The sequence below is a fragment of the Oreochromis aureus genome, linkage group 16, assembly GCF_013358895.1.
Source record: "Oreochromis aureus strain Israel breed Guangdong linkage group 16, ZZ_aureus, whole genome shotgun sequence".
In the NCBI taxonomy this organism is placed as follows: domain Eukaryota; kingdom Metazoa; phylum Chordata; class Actinopteri; order Cichliformes; family Cichlidae; genus Oreochromis; species Oreochromis aureus.
This window is the reverse complement of record NC_052957.1, coordinates 28,469,007-28,480,641: the sequence shown is the minus strand read 5'-3', so window position 1 is coordinate 28,480,641 and position 11,635 is coordinate 28,469,007. Positions and strand designations below refer to the sequence as shown.

At 46.0% G+C, this 11,635-nt stretch overlaps 1 pseudogene; it reads right to left on the bottom strand.

The window, feature by feature from the left end:
- Positions 1-1,621: 1,621 nt before the first annotated feature.
- On the bottom strand, positions 1,622-2,540 carry LOC120433490 (annotated as a pseudogene).
- Between the last annotated feature and the right edge of the window lie 9,095 nt (positions 2,541-11,635).

Genomic DNA, 11,635 nt, shown 5'->3' with positions numbered 1-11,635 from the left:
GTATTTCTTCTTCAGTCACTTTTTTTCACTCACTGTGTGTTAATCGACCTCTCTGCATTGAATCATTACTTGTTATTAATCTCTGGCTCTCTTTCGCAGCATGGCTTTTGACCTGTCTTTCCTTCTCTCACCCCAACTGGTCGCAACAGATGGCCGCACCTCTCTGCGCCTAGTTTTGCTGGAGGTTGCGTCCTGTTAAATGGATTTTTCCTTCCCACTGTCGCCAAAGTGCTCACTCACAGCGGGTCATATGATTGTTAGGTTTCTCTCTGCATACTGAGGCAACTGTTGTTGGGATTTGTTTAAATAAAATTGAATTGAAATCAATATGAACTGTTAAAACATATCCCAGTTTCTGTTCATTCACCCTAGTTATCCAGTTCTTGTTCACCATATGTTTTACACACATATAAATGAACAAAAGATTACTATACATTGTACAATAACCTGTCATTTTATTAAATTTAAACTTTTGACTGTATTTCTTATGACTCATTCAAACCCCAAATGTGGGCCTGCTATTACATTTTTCTTTTATATAAACCAGTAAATAATCTAATTATGAAATATGCCATAATTTCTGGAATTTAATCAGTTTTCTATCACTCACATTTACATTAAATCAGAGAATGAACAATACCTGTTCTCTATCAACGAAGTCACTTGCTTGATACACTCACACCTGACAGTCTGGTTTGCTGTCCTCGTGGAGACATCTCATTGACATAATGCTTTCCTCATGACTTACCCTAACCCAGTGATTCGCAAACTGTGGTAAGCGTACCACTGGTGGTACTTGGGCTCCCTCTAGTGGTACCTGGGAAGTCTCCAGATTAAATAATATACCATGTTCTGGTTGAGGGACTTCTGGAAAATGGAGGGCCAGAGGAAGAGGCAGGAGAGTATATGGATCTCCAGGCTTGGAACCAAGCATCTGATGTGTTGAATGTCGATTAAAATGACTTTCTTTGAATGAATCTCTCTAACTCTAAAGGGTGAACTTATGTGACATAAGAGGTGAGGGAGAGGCGACAGTGACCAGACGGCTGTTGGCCAGTGCACCTGACTCACAACTGTGACTATATAAGACCTAGCATGCCTCTAACCTGACCATAACCCAATATTAACCCTGACACTGAAAACACATTTTGAGTGTGAAAATGCCTTTACCCTCGTGGGGACCAAAATCCAGGTCCCCACCAGTGTAGTAAATTTCAGATTTTGGTCCCCACAAATATAATAAGAACCTGTACACACACACACACACACACACACACACACACACACACACACACAAAAGGCCAGCGGAATTTGACTCTTTTTACTAAATCATTTTCATAATGATAAATGGAAAAGAAGGAAAAACATGAAATGCAGACATGTTTAGACTTTAAATATTACCAGCATCAGTCTAAAAAGTTAAATATCTTTGCTTTATGACCATTACATATGTCAACAATAACAGAATAGACATGAACACTTACATAAATGCCATGTGTGAGTGTGTGCGTTAATGGGTGGATGACTGGATATGTAAAGCGCTTTGGGGTCCTTAGGGACCAGAAAAGCGCTATATAAATACAGGCCATTTACCATAAATAATAGTGCAGTCATTTCAGTGTTATTTAACTAGACATAACAATATTTTGAGATGTTTAGAAATTTCATTCATTTTGAGTCCATATATAATTGGATTTAAAAGAGGATGGAATAAAATTGACTGAAACGTCAATGTCAAACGAAGAGTTTTCGATAGATCAGAATCCAGTCTAACTATAATTACATCAAAGAAAATAAAACAAGAAAAATTGACTAACACCAGCAAGTGGGGTAAACATGTCTTTAGAGCTTTTCTCCTTGTTTCTCTACAACAATGGTAAGATATTCTGAGAATCCTTATGTATGTAAAAAGTATGAAAAGCATTGGTAGAATGGCAATATTTATCAACATGACCACACCATATATAGATATTGCGACTGACGGCACACACTGAAGCTTGTAAATTGAATTGTTACAAAAATTCCTGTCAGAGTAAAACTACAGAGTTTTACATTAGAATACAACACACCCAGCACTGAGGTTTCAAAAGCAGGTATAAGCCAAGCTAAAATCAGACAGACATATATAGTTATTCTATTCATAATAACTGGATATTGCAGGGGTTTGCATATAGACACATACCTGTCATATGCCATTGCTGCCAACAGTAAAAACTCTGACCCAGCTGAGGTGTAATATAAAATCCTTGAAAAAGACAAAGTGGATACGATATAATTTGCTTTTCAGACAAAACATCAGATAAAAGCTTTGGATAGATAGTCATGCTGTAAAGAACAGAGTTGATTAACAAAGCTGCAATAAAAATGTACATTGGCTCATGAAGGTTTTTGTGAGTCCAGATAAGGCACACTATAGTGGAATTACAGCAGAGAATCAGAATATATAATGTGAATATAACAACAAAATAAAGATACCTGTATTTGTGCAATTCTGCAAACCCACCAAAAGTTACCAATGTTACATTTAATTCAACATCCATTGACAAAAACAAAAACGTTACTGACTATGGAACTATATTACATAAACTGTATTCATGAATAACAAATGAAAAGGCAACTGTTACTGTATTGGAGTAATATATTTTCAGCTCTAAACTAAGAAGGTAAGTGACTGACTATATGGCTTTGTTTTATGAGAAATCTTTCATCCTCTATGGGACTCATTAGGATCTCAATTAACAGGTAAACAACTTCAGGAAATCTGACCTATAAACATCTGATCTGATGTTTACATCACTGGGCAATTCAGTGTATTTGCCCATGCATTGTTTTTAAATCATTGAACTAGTATAGGCTTACTATACATGCAAAAAAAATTAGAGTGAATGAAAAAGGCTAACGAAACATCTTGAAAAGGAAACATTTTCTTTTTCTGTTTTCCATATGTGAATGGACATATCTCTCTGGGTTTCTGGACAGAGATCTCGGATGTTGTATCGGTATCAGATCATTTCCCTGAGTGCCCCAATTAACATAGAAACCAATGTTGCTGTGACCCTCTACATTTTCTCAAGGTCCCCTCTAGAGTTGGATGTCTCGAGACCGGTCTTGGTCTCGAGACCACTTTTACATGGTCTTGGTCTCGTCTTGGTCTCGACGGACTTTTGTCTTGGTCTCGTCTTGGTCTCGACGGACTTTTGTCTTGGTCTTGTCTTGGTCTCGACTGACTTTGGTCTCGGTCTTGGTCTCGGTCTTGCGTTCTCAAATCAACATAGTGTTCGGGAGATTTGGAGTCTGTAACAACCCTTTTGGGTTATAGCACCACTAGGAGGGGTTGCCCTACTATTGTAGTAGTTGTGGGAGTCTCCTGGTGGGTGTGCTGTTGTTAGCGGCAGCCATTCCATGCTGCTCATGTTCTTTTCTCTGAAAGGAAACCTTACCGTTGTGACCAACTGGCGACGGCGACTACCGATCCCCACACATGTATGTACGGACAGAGTAGAGCCGTGGAGACCTGGCTTGTATGGTCTTATGTTGCTGTCAGTGAATAAAGGTCTGTTATTGGATTTAACTGACTGGCTTCGGGTATTTCAACTAACCTCCACACCACATGCCCGCTGGACCTGCTAGCCGCTCCCGCCTCGCCAGACTGCTGTTACAAAGTGGCAACCGAACATTGTTCTCTGGATCTTCATCGTCATCCGGACCGACTGACGGTTGGCTCGGATATTTTTCCCGTGTTTTTCAACGATCGACACTTCGGCTGAGGTGGCGTTTTGTTTTTCTCTTCGTCTGGCTGTATTGGACGGGCCGATAAGACCCCGTGAAGGAGCCGACTCCCCGTGATTTCAACGATATTTGCAGGCACGGAAGAGCGCCGACCCATTGCTTGACATGCTCGCCTGCAGAGGGAGAGTGCTCCGTGAGTAACTGTATGGTCCGTTGGACCGCTAACTCAGTGCTATTGGACCGTTAAGACATCGGCGGTGCTAAAGCTAAGGCTAACGCTACGGTGACTTTGACTCAGTGTTCATTCAGAGGGACGTATTGTTTTGTGTGAAGCATCGAAGCATCAGAGTGTGCACGGACGCTCTCTGTCTGACGGATATTAACGCTTAGGTACTGTGTGTGAACGCTCTTTCACTTTGCGATAACTTTTGTGGGAGAGAGTTGTTTCGGCCATACTTTTGAAATGGCGTCTTACCCAGACACAGGGAGCGAGGGAGGCGGCTACGACTCGGATGCTGAAGCTCCCAGCCTGACAAAGTACATTATCCCTCGCTCTACCCCTCATGACCTCAACCTTAAGGTGGAAAGCTTGCAAGAAGAGGTGGAGAAACTGCGAGTCTGCTTGCACGATTTGCTGGAGCTACAAAAGAGCCTTCTGAAGCACTTGGATGGTGGCACGAGAGGGAACCGGGGAGCAAACATCTCCACAGAGACCCCCAACCCAGTGGCTTTTTCCACACCGTTCACGCAGAAAGGATTAACATGGAGCCCCTGTGCTTCTCCAGCGTCAGTCGGCAGAACTCTGCAATACATCGAGGATGATCGCTGCAGCGCTGCACCAGGCCAAGCTGGAGCCCCCAGTGTTCGCTGGTGATGGTGGAGTGTCACCGGAGGAGTGGCTCCAATCAGTGGACAGCTACAGATTGTCACTGCGCCTAACCGACTCACAGGTTCTGAGGGAGCTCCCTCACTTCCTCAAGGGAGAGCCCAGTAAATGGTTTAGGGCCCTCAGCTCTCACATTACTACATGGGCACATTTTACCAACTTTTGAATCAGTGTTTGTGTCAGCTGATAACCAAGAGCATGTTTGGCGGGGCATCCTCGATCGCGTCCAATCACCAGAGGAGCCCCTCCCGGCGTTTGTAGCTCACATGCTCGGTGAGTTTAATAAGCTAAGGTGCCCCCGCCGGGCATGAACAGATCGAGCTCATATGTAAACATTCATTGGAGAAGTATCGGGTTGCGTTATGCGATGCACGCGCGGTCCCGTCGGTTATGGACCTACTGCTTGGCGCGCGACGAGCTCCACACAGCCTTAGGGCCAGTTGGCGCTCAACCCCTACTTCATCCCCTAGTGTTGCAAGTGCGAGAGAACCACATTGTTTTAAGTGCTCCCGCCCGGGTTTACCACACGCATGTGCCCAAGTTGCACCTGGGTGCCTAAAAGACCGAGGTGCTACCAGACCCAGGGCAACCTCCCACCGACCTCTCCCAGGCCCACCGCCGGGCCTGGAACCGGCCGATGCAGAGGGGCTTGATTTCCTGCCGGCAGCTCGTGCGGCCAGTCAGCAGTCGGGAAACCCCCGGGGGGGGGGAGGACATTTCAATGAGGCAGCCCTCCCCCCATTCGCAAAGTATGCCTCGCCCGCATGATGCCCACCACATTGTGCAAGGCATCGTGGGGCACATGGAAGATGTAGAGTCTGGAGCACACTGGAATACTCCACTGAAAGCCAAAATTAACTTCAACTCAGTGGCAGTGAACGCTACGCTAGATACGGGGGCATCCCTGTCTGCTGTGCGGGCTGAACTCATTTTGGAGAACAACTTGTCTCCCAACAGGACCCACCAGTGGATGGGTCCACCGGTGAGCCTAGTAGACGGTGCTCACTGTCTTCCGGAGGGTGTTACATGGCTGCCCATAGGGTTCTTGAACAAAAGGTTTTATCACCGGTTTGCTGTCATCCGCAACTTGTCATCCCCCTTTGTCTTGGGGATGGACTTTATGAGCAGGGCCTCTTTGACAATCCACATGCCCTCAAGAACCGTGGTTATGGACGACATTCCATGCCCAGGCGCGGATGAGGAGGAGGGTTGCTCAGTTGATCTGTTGAGCGATGATAATGTCATTATGACGCTTGACATGGTAGAGCCCTCGCTGGAGACCAAAGCTCTGGAGGCAAACCTAACAGATAGTAAGAGAGAACGATTAGTTGTCCTCCTTGAACAATTTAGCAGTATGTTTGATGGTCATTTGGGTCGCACATCTTTAACTGAACATATGATCGACACGGGAGATGCGAGGCCTATTAACCTCCCCCCATACCGCACCTCCCCTGCAAAGAAACAACTCATTGAGGAGAAGGTCCAGAAGATGCTGGAAGATGGCATAATTGAACCGTCCATGAGCCCCTGGGCCGCACCTGTCGTGATCGTTAACAGGTTGGGCGCTGACCCACGGTTCTGTGTGGACTTTAGGGGGCTGAACCAGGTGACTCGGAAGGACTCATACCCCTTACCGTGGTTCGATGAGTCTCTCGACTTCCTAGCGAGAGGTCGATTCATTTCAACATTGGACCTGGCGAGGGGTTACTGGCAGGTGCCGGTCTCAGGGGACTCGCGCCCTAAAACAGCCTTTGTTTCCCATTGTGGGCTGTTTCAGTTTCGCGTGCTCCCTTTCGGACTCTGCAACGCACCAGCCACCTTTCAGAGGCTGATGCACAACGTCCTCAGCGGCCTTGTTTACAAGACATGTGCTGTATATCTGGACGACATCGTGGTTGTGTCCCCTTCCTTCGAACAGCATTTGGTGGACCTGCGGGAGGTCCTTGAGAGACTTAGGTCTGCGGGTCTCTCGTTGAAGCTTAAGAAATGCCAGTTCTGCCTAAAGGAGCTCACCTTCCTGGGCTACCGGGTTACTCCGGATGGCATTAAACCGGACGACGACAAAATCAAGGCTGTGATGCAGTTCAGAACTCCGTCCTCAATGAAACAGGTGCGGCAGTTCCTCGGTCTGACAGGTTACTACCGCAGATTTGTAAAGGAATATGCTCGCCATGCAGAACCTCTGCACGCCCTGACAAGGAAGGATGTTACCGTTCAGTGGGATGACAGGTGTCAGGAGTCCATGGACTTCCTGAAACAGAGCATTGCGACAGCGCCTGTCCTGTCACTCCCTGACTTTTCCCGGCCTTTCTCCATCCATACGGATGCATGTGACCTGGGCTTGGGGGCGGCCTTAATGTAGAAGGATGCAGAGGGTAGGGCAGTAGCGGTCGCTTACGCGAGTTGAGCTCTTCACAAGGCAGAAAAACCATACTCTACGCCAGAAAAAGAGTGTCTGGCTGTGATTTGGGCTTTAGAACACTTTCGTCCCTATGTGGAAGGGCTTCACGTGACGGTCTTGACTGACCACAACAGCCTTAAGTGGCTGATGTCATGCCCAAACCCCACTGGCCGGTTGGCGCGGTGGTCCCTGCGCTTGCAGGACTTTGACTTTACCATCGTACATAAGGCTGGGGTGCACAACAGGGTGCCAGACGCTCTGTCTCGCAACCCACTACCTGCACCAGAGGGTCCTCCTATTGAAATCTTGCCGGAGCATGCTGTCATCTGGGGCATGGATCTTCGTGCCCAGCCTCCCCTTTTGTTAGAGGACCGAACACAACTAAGGCAGCTGCAGTTGGCTGACCCAGGTGCAGGTCCGAAGCTCCGAGACCTGGAGTGTTCATCCGATCTAGGTTCGGACGTCAGTCATCCACCATCCTTGGTGGTCAATGACGGCCTGCTCTATTACCGGGGCCCGAAACATAAGCGCAATCTTCGGCCACAGGGGGAGCTGAAGCTGTATGCTCCTATGGCTCTCCGGGGCACCTTGTGTGGTTATTATCATGACCACCCTACAGCAGGTCACCTGGGGATTGCTAAGACACTAGCGAGAATGCAGTCTAGGTTTTATTGGCCCAAGATGGCATCTGACGTTAAACGCTACATCTTGTCGTGCCCAGTTTGTCAACTCATGAAACCCAGTCAAAGAAAGCCGGCGGGCTTCATGGTCCCCATTTCGCCCCAGCGACCCTGGGAATACGCAGGGGTCGATTTTGTCGGACCGCTACCTCGCACCGCTGGAGAACTTCGTACATACTGGTCTTCGTGGACTACTTCTCCAAGTGGATCGAAGTGTGTGCGGTTCGGGATGCGACGGCTCGAGTGGCAGCCAGTAAGTTCATTAACGAGGTGTTTGCTAGGCATGGGGCCCCTAGGTACCTTATTTTGGACAGGGGCTCACCTTTTGTCAGTGAGCTGTTTGAGTCTGTTCTCTCCACTCTTGGGTCACCCACCGCCTCACGACGGCGTATCATCCGCAAACTAATGCGACCGAAAGAGTGAACAGAACTCAAAAAAAGCGGCCATCCCGCGCATCGTGGGCGATAAGCACGCGTCGTGGGATAAGTTCATGTCCCAAATCTGTTTCGCGCTGCGCTCAGCCCCCATGAGAGTACAGGACTCAGCCCTGCTATGATGTTGTATGGTAGGGAGCTGGAGACACCCTTGACTTGCTTACTAAGCCGTCTGAGAGAACGAGGAGTCATCCATGCCCTACCGGAGACCCTTAAAGCGTCGCTTCAGGAGGCCCACGATCATGCCAGGGAGACACTGGCTCGCAGCCACGCTAGGCAGAAACGCTACTACGACCTGAGACACCGGCTGATGACCTATGCAGTCGGAGACTTGGTGAAAGTCAAAGCTCATCATCGATCGGACGCTCAATCTTGCTTCACGGCCAAGCTGGCACCCTTGTTTACAGGCCCCCTCCAGGTTACTCAGAAGCTTGGGGAGGTCAACTACAGATTAGCCAAGATTGACACTGGTGAAGACGCAGGAGTCTTCCACGTCGTGAACATTCAGCCGTTTTACTCCTGGGACTCCGCATCTCCTTCAGGGCACCGGACTTCGGCCCAGGAGAGCCTGAATGAGACTGAAATGTGGGAACAGCCCTCATTCCCGAGTTCAGGAGATATCAGAGCAGGCGGGCACCTGCCAGTGGCGCCTCTGAGTTGCCACCGGCCGAGGGGGAACACTATCGTTTGAGACCCTGCCGGTGCCCCAGAATCACTGCTACCAGGTGGACTAACCGTTATCATACGGACAGACTCAATGTTGACTGAGGGTTGGTCTCATACATGTACACGCTGTTATTATTCTGTTCCTAAGGGGTGATTACTTGTTCTGTTCCACTGAGCCCTCGTCATCGTGGCCCGTGAGAGCCTTTGTTTGGTTTTCTGTTGTACTGATTTGAGTGACCGGTTATGTTGTATGTTTGACTGTTTCCCTTGTCTATGACCATCTCTGGAAGATGTATTGGCAGTAATACTGCATATTCTGTATTGTTTGCTTCAAGCACTAATTTTGTTTATTGATTGTATTGACTGTACCGATGGTGTATAACAATTCCTCCACAGCCTGCTTACTACCTTAAGTAGCTATGTATAGTGAAAGGGGGTAGCGGGAGGAGGGTTGCCTGGGTCCGGCTGAGGACAGCCTTCTAATTGCCGGGGGGGTGATGTAACAACCCTTTTGGGTTATAGCACCACTAGGGGGGGTTGCCCTACTATTGTAGTAGTTGTGGGAGTCTCCTGGTGGGTGTGCTGTTGTTAGCGGCAGCCATTCCATGCTGCTCATGTTCTTTTCTCTGAAAGGAAACCTTACCGTTGTGACCAACTGGCGACGGCGACTACCGATCCCCGCACATGTATGTACGGACAGAGTAGAGCCGTGGAGACCTGGCTTGTATGGTCTTATGTTGCTGTCAGTGAATAAAGGTCTGTTATTGGATTTAACCGACTGGCTTTGGGTATTTCAACTAACCTCCACACCACATGCCCGCTGGACCTGCTAGCCGCTCCCGCCTCGCCAGACTGCTGTTACAAGTCAACCATCAGCGGAGCGGGGGGTGGCTTACTGGGCTTAAGCCCGGGTCATTTTTTCAGAAGCATGGGGTCTTTTGGAGTGTAATTTGTTAGTTAGATGCCTGACTGACAACTGTATAAAACAAAAACAACACACGAAGCACAGAGCGCACCGTTGTAAATTCCCCCTAATTTTGGTATGATCCGATCTCAGGCACTAGGCGACTGAGCACAGCACCCATGTGAGCGAGGGGGGAGAAGATGCTGCCTGCGAGTTTGCTGCAGACAGAGGAGAGCTTAAGTTTGACCAGGTACCAAAACAAATCATTTGTACTGTACAAATAATGTAAATATGACGGTGTATCACAAAAGATTGATATCAAACTGATCACTTGGTTGCGTTACTTGCTCTTCGAGTGAATCAACAAATGGATAAATAAAAAGCCGAACGACAATGCTGATTTTTAGAAAGTCTTAGCTTACATTTCATTTTTCAGTTCTTACCCTCCACGGCTAAATCGGTTTCAATTGTGTACTGATGTACACAACAATGGACATAAGGAGCTTCTTTTAAAGAAAAAACTCAGGTAGATGTTATTTTATATATTATGCTTTGTATGTTGTTCAGTATATCTATGCAAAACAAGAGGAATTTCAATACACAGCAGTATATTCACAGCTGAAACCAGATATTTACATACACTTTAGGGAGAAAACATAAACTTGTTTTTTTTTACTGTTAAACATCAATTTAGAGTAAACTTGTTTTGTTTTAGATAAATAAATGTTGAAATATCTTTTGAATTAGTTAAATGTCAGAATAAAAAGAGGGAGCTGTCTATTTTAATCACTTTCATCAAATTTAGGAGTACATATACACTAAGTTTATTGTTAATTAATAAGAAAACTCTAGACGATTCCATTCTGAGCTGAAGAAGCTTCTGATAGGTTAGTAGAGTCCATGTGAGTAAATTGGTGGCACACCTGTGGATGCATATAAGGCAAAGCACAGAGCCTGTTTCTTTGACATGGGAAAAATCAAGAGATATATCAACCAAAACACCAGGAAAAGAATCGTGGAGCTCCATAAGTGTGGCTCAATTTTGAATACAAAATACAAAAGTTAACAAATATGTTTTTTATATTTATCAATCTAAAAAAAACAAACATTTAGTCTGATTTGATGTTACAATTAAAAAAGTGTTTGTGCTTTTATCTGAAGAGTATGTAAATATCTGGTTTCCACTGTATATTTGATGATGTTGGTGTTTGGCTTGATTGTCAGCACAGAGGAGAGAGAGGAGAGGAACAGAGAGAGAGAGAGAGAGAGAGAGAGAGAGAGAGAGAGAGGAACAGAGAGGGAGATGGAGAATGAGGACAGAACAGAGATGGAACAAGAGCAGGTGAGACACACATGTTAGTCAAATGGTTGTTTACCAAAACTCATCAGAACATGTATTTAGTGCCTAGTGTAACTTTTTAGATACCATTTGTTACTTTTCAAATTCTATATTTATTAAGTTATGCAGGCTTATGAAGGCTAAATAATTATATAAACTTTTCTGAATCTAAATAGTGTACTTTGGTAGAATTAAAAATAAGCGTAGTGCAGGTCTATGATGATTTTTAGTGCTAGTATCATGTAGTTTTGATTCTGGTTCTGTCTTGGTTAAGTCCTAAGTAGTCCTGATTTTGAACTGTTGTAGTCCTGTTTTAATTCTGGATCAGTTCTGGGTCTGGTTGAATTGGGGTTTAGTCCCTGTGTCTTGATACAGCCCCAACTTTGTTCTGCCTTGCTGCTTAATTAAAAACTAGTTTAAGGTGTCCTGCATATGTGATATTTATTTTCCTATATGAAGTCATTCTTTATTGAACAAAACTCAAAACAGAGTCTATCTTACAGTCATTTCTAACCTCACTTAATTTCCTTTTGCTGCTCAGCTCTCACACAGTGCCTCAGCTATGCTCCAATCCCTCCATATTGTGGCCAATCACA